Source organism: Aulonocara stuartgranti (assembly GCF_965226115.1).
Source record: "Aulonocara stuartgranti genome assembly, chromosome: 23".
NCBI classification, from domain to species: Eukaryota; Metazoa; Chordata; class Actinopteri; order Cichliformes; family Cichlidae; genus Aulonocara; species Aulonocara stuartgranti.
Genome location: NC_138958.1, coordinates 13,151,975 through 13,158,012, shown reverse-complemented (window position 1 = coordinate 13,158,012; position 6,038 = coordinate 13,151,975).

The following is a 6,038-nucleotide window of genomic DNA, read 5'->3' as shown; positions in this document are numbered from 1 at the left end:
TGTGACACGGTCTGTTATCTTGCTGGAAGCAGCCATCGGAACATGGCACACTGTTGCAATTAAGGCACGTACACTCATGCAGCAAAAGCCACATCATGAAGTGCCTTCCCTTTCCCTCAAACACCCTCCAGTCTTCCTGTTCAGGATGCATTCATTCCTGTGACTTTCTAGTTCATGTTGACATGATTGCAAAACGTTCTTTAGAATTTTTAGACCGAAGTCTTCATTCTCTGTTTGTGAAATCAGTGTTGTCAAGGAGCTCAATGAATGAAATTCTCTTGTGATTTTGATGTGAATCACGTACACAAACACTTGTGTGGTCCACTGATTGTGAGTGCAAACTGAATAAACAGCAGCTGATTGGGGCACAGGTAAAATAACTGATTATGAGTGGATTATAAAACAGCATCTTTAACCTCCTTGAGCCTGGTTCTGCTAGAGGCTTCTTCCTGTTAAAAGAGAGTTTTTCCTTCCCACTGTCGCCAAGTGGTTTCTCTTCTGGGCTTCTCTGAGGGTCTTTCCTTTACAATATAAAGCCACTCGAGTTGACTGTTGGTGTGATTTGGTGATCAGAGAGCTTCAAAGAGGATCATGATGCCCTCTCCATACTATTTTTCTTTTGTATTACCTCTTAGAATTACTATTTACAACTGAAAGTCTCCTGAGAGGAAGGTCAGAGGGTCAGGAAGGTCTCTGTGCTGCCTCTGAATTCTGTTAATCTGCATTTCCACAGCAATGTGCAGCTGTACTTATTAATGCAGCCCTAAAGGCCCACACAAGTTTCCTTCAGGTTGTCATAGAAACTCTGTGTAGGCTAAGTGCTTGGAGGAGGATAAATCATCTCCTCTGTTTGGTATGAAATACAGATGAGTGAAAGTACTTATCTCCAGCAACTGATAAACAGGCTGCAGCTAATCAGAACAAGAGGGCCCACGGCAGTGCCACGGACACTTGAGCTGATATCGGCTGCCGTGACACATCTGAGGCCCTGCTTATTGTATGCAGATGGGCGACGAATCAAAGGAAGGCGGACTTCATTTAGTCTAAATCTTAGTAGAACCTTGTAATCCCACAAAATGTTGCTCTTTTTTTGTTTTTCCTTTCTGAAGTTTATGCTTGTGCCATAATAAGTAAATAAATATACCCAGTAGTTTGATAAGATTTGTATATATGTGTACATGCAGAGCATTGCAAAAAACTCTCTCTATTTTATGAGTCTTAATTTGTGCATTTGTGTTTAATTTAACACCCGAGTAGGTGGACATTGCAGATGCTAGCAGTATTACTTGTGCTGTTGTTTTGGCGGTGACATCTCTGCACCATTTTACCACCAAAACACCAAATCATCCATTCTCTTCCAGTAGGTTAAAAACAAACAAACAGGGGAATTAGAAGTAGCTGGAGAAGCACTGGTGGAAACAGTGGGACTCAACAAACCATACAGCGGCAGTGGTGGATGTCTGGTTTTGGTGTGGGGATCTATTGCGTAGACTGAAGACAAAAATATCAATCTGATCCACAGTTTTTAACTTGCTGCCATCTTTTGGTCAAATTTGTTCAACATTTAACCTAATAGATAAAAACACTCTCATAATCTTCAGCTATATTGTCTTTTTTTTTTTTTTTTTCTTTGGCCTGTCCCATTTGGCTCTTTTGCCATCAGAATTGTTGTCTAAAGGCAAAGAAAGATGCCCAACGGATTTACTTTACCAAACTGACCATCCCAGCCTTGCCGTAATGGTCCATTTGATTCACCTTTTATTGTTTATTTTATTTTCACTTACTGAATACGGGACAGACTTGACTGGGGGAAAGAAGGGGAGAAAGAAAGAGGGAAAGAGAAACAGCTGAGAAGAGGGACGGGGGAGAAGGGCAAAAGACAAAAACCAACAGAACGGGCAGAGAAAAAAAATGCATATATCAATCACCTGGATCACCTGCTGAGAAAGAAAAAAGAAAGCAAGCAGAAGAGAACAAGAGTAATAGAATAAACAACATCACAATGATATATGGGAATATGACAGTAAATACTAAATGTTAAACATTATTGTGCAGCACATAAGATCAACAGAACACAGTGTGCTTTGAGGTAGGAGCCAAAAAGGGTGTAGTTTGTGGGTGTGATCACCCGTGTGTACACCTGTGAGCATGGATGCGCTTGTTTTTTGTTTTTTAAAAGGTTCCTTCATGTAATAATCTGCTAGAGGGTGTGGGGGGGCCACAGCCCCGTCCTCCAGGGCATGAAGCAGGTGTGGATGAGATCAAAACTCCAGACATCCAGAGGCCCCCAGAACACAAGAGACCAAGGAAGACCAACAGAGGGGCAGCCGCGCCACTGTCCCAGAAAGAGCTGAGGAGAGTCCCAGATGAGGGCTCACTCAGCAGCCGCGGAGCAGAAGCCAGGGGGAGTTGCAGTGACGCGCCCGTGAGCTCCGCCGGCAGCCAGCTGCGCCTGAGTGACCGAGCCCCAGGCCGAGAGGCCGGGGGCGCCCCACCTCCGAAGTGGCCCGAGCGAGCCCCAGGCTCCAGGCCCCGATAAACGGCCGCCAAGGAGTGAGCCGGTGTGTACCTGGACGCCCATCCCCGGACACAAAGAACCACCAACGCACCGATGTCTGAGGGGGTCCGCCACTGGCAGGGGAAGTGGTGGTAGGGGGAGATAGGCCTCCAAACCTTGGAGGGCCTGAGATGTCCCCAGAGAGGTGGCGCCTGACACCCAACCTGACATATAGACACAGAAATACAGGCACACACAGATACAAACATCCATTCCCACCCTCATGCTCTCATATGCACTTACTCCACACTCAACCAACGTGGAGACAGACATAAAGAGACGTTGTACACACGATCACACTCCCCAAGCGTACTCTACAAACCGGGTCTAGGTGCCCCCGCCCCTGGAGGGGGGAACTGCACCCAGACCCAGGTGGTGTTTCCCTTTTCCCTGCGGTGGGGGGAGGCAGACCGCCCCGACTCCGCAGCATCAGGAAGGCTCCACACTCCAGACCGCAGTCGGACGGCCAACTCCTCCTCCTAGTCCTAGCCCCCCTGCTCCAGCAGGTCGCAGAGAATGGGGGTGAGAGAAGACTCCAAACCTCCCTCCACCCGCTCATTGTAATGTTGATGCATGTGTGTTCTAAGGTGCATTTAAAACCCAGGAGGGCTTGGAGCTACCTGCCAGAGAGCAGCAGGTAAGTGCATGGTCCCTCCTGCTAGCCCTCAATGTCTACGTGTATTTAAAATTGAGAGGTGGGCAACGATGCCAGGGGTGGGGTGTACACCCTGATGGTACTTTGGACTCCGTGTATCGTGCCCACCCCCAAGATCCTATATGTATGTGTAATGAGAGTGTGAGTAATGTGAATGTCTAAGTTGTGGGATAAAGCTATATTGTAATTTGCTCAGTATATATGATGGTTTTATATGGCAATAAACCCAAACACATCAGCATGTTTAACATGAAAAGCACCATTTAGCTCAAGAATAGCCTCAGGGGGCTGCTGTCCTTCGGTTTCTTTATATTAGCCTAATCTTGTTATCCTGTTGCAGGCCCCGAGCTCAGGCTAACGGTCCTCAGCTTCATTCTTCAGTGATACTGTTCATTCAAACTCACGTATTTTCAATTAGTATGTGCTGAGATTTATTCATAGTCTATTTAATGTGGACAACAGATAAGAAAACCTTGAGAAAAAGGTCTGGGCTGTGCTGTGCTGGGCTGCCGAATGGCAGCTGGTAAATGGAAAGAATGGAGAGTAACTTAACAAGTACAAGGTACATGTGAATTAAAAACAAATGCATCCATGGAGCTGTTTCAGGAGAACAAATGAACCTTGATATGGAGTTAGATATTGGCTCAGGCTTTACTGTATCTTTTCATAAAGAAAAGCAGGAAGCTCCCATCTGTAGCAGCCTGAGGATGCTGCACACACCCTCTCAGGCCTGGAGCGTATGCAACTGTATTCGTTAAAATAACTAAAGTAATGGGACGATAATGCAAAACATAGTAAAATAACTAATGGCAGTGGAGGCCATAGAAATGGCTTCATGTGGTTTAAAATGGATAAGGACACAAAACGAGCCACAAGAAATGGAAACAAATGTGTGTTGTGTTTTTGTGACATGCTGCTAGTAACAAAGTGCCAGAAGATACCATTTAAAATGGGTTCGTTGCTAAATTAGATGTTATGCGTAAAAACAACATTTGTTTATTCCTTGAGTTTGGTCCCTTTTCATGTTTGCTTAGGTCATTGTTTAAATGAGTTTGCAAATAAAAGACATTCCATTGAAAATGGTCAGAGGACCGACCAGTTTCTTTGCTGAGTTTCATATTTTTATAATGAGAAGCACTTAAAATCAGGTGAAATGAATCAATCTGGGACATGAAGATGTTGATGGAAGCTGATGGTCCTGGTCAGGCTTTGGGTCAGCCTAACAAAAGCTGCTGTAGACCAGCAGTTTGGCTGCACCACTCTCCACGGGTCATCTGATCCTCTTTATTTGGGACTGTTCCCCTCTTCTTGTTTAGCTCAGAGCGAGCGTGCTGCCAGCTGGTAATCAGGTCTGATTAGAGACTGTTCACCTCAGTTTATATTCAGCTCGTCGATGACTGGCTGAGGGCTGTAAATGAATTTGATGCCTGTCTGATTGACTTGGAAATGCACAGTCAAGCCAACATGCAAGAGACAATTGCACTCTGACAGGGTTTAGCATGCAGTAATTACCATGTGCCTCCTGGCAGAGAACTAAAGACGCTTTTCACAGATCCCGGTGCACCTGGACAGTAAACCTAATGAGGCGTGCGGACCGAGAGAGTCACTGCTCGACCGGTTCACCACAACACTGAACTGGAATCAAACAAAAAACTAAGTTTATGTTTGGTCATCTGTGAGACTTAGTGAAAGTAATGATCCCACTTGGCCAACCCCTCTTTGTACACCATAATCACCTGTTCTGTGTATCTGGATTGCCCTAAAGCCACTCTAAGGACAATCCCAAAGTCTATTACATAGCTAAATCCCTGTGTTTCTTCTGGCAGACGAAACACAGCAAAATCCACAAGTTTTTCATCTCTGCTGTCCAAATGAAAATATTATTTAACAGTTAAATTATATTTAAGTTAACTAACAGTTAAAAATAAAACAGCTTTAAAATCTAAAAGATCTCAAGTTCAATCAAGCTAAATGTGATGACTTTAAAAATAATTATAATAACATGAATTATAATTTAAAAATAATAATTTTAGAGGCTGAAAATGTGTTGGCAGTTCACAAATGCTTTTGATGAGACACAAATAGCACACAATACACCGATAGTTCTCTCAGCTGAAATACAATTTCGCTGCATATGTCACATATGCATATGTCACGTGTTGGTTAAAATACACAAACATATGTCAGTTTTTAAAAAAAAGTAATATTACATTTTTATCTCTAAATTATTCCCATAGAAGATAAAATGTTCCCCTGCCCCAAGGGAGCATTAGCTGGCTGAAATAGGTGCTCAAGTCTAATCTGGGATTAGAACTGAAGCTCCGTATATTGCCAAGGGATTTTTCTTTTAACCTTATGTGTGCAGGTGATGTATGAGTGGAGGCGGGGCTATGTGGCAGAGTGAGCATAACCATGCCTCTCTCTTTGTTCACCCACATTATTGTTCATCAGGTGACAGACTCCCTGTTCATTTCTGTATACATATGAAAGTCATATCTGCTCCTCTCATTGGGGATACCTCAAGGCTCTGACCTTGGACCACTTCTGTTTTTCTGTAGGCATTCACAGCTGTAATATTTGGCTAAACCTTCAGTAGCACCTCCTCCCTCAGCAATTGCTTCACTGATATTACTTTAAATTTCTTCCTTCCCCTAGGACCCTGTGATAATGTCACCATGGAGTCATCACATGAAGCCCATCGCCAATAACATCTACCTGTATGCTACCTGAGCACATGAGTCCATTTTTGTCTGTGGTTCACACCATTGGTTGCATGTATACCACAAATAGTTTAAAAGATAATTGTAGCTACTGTGATGTCACCTA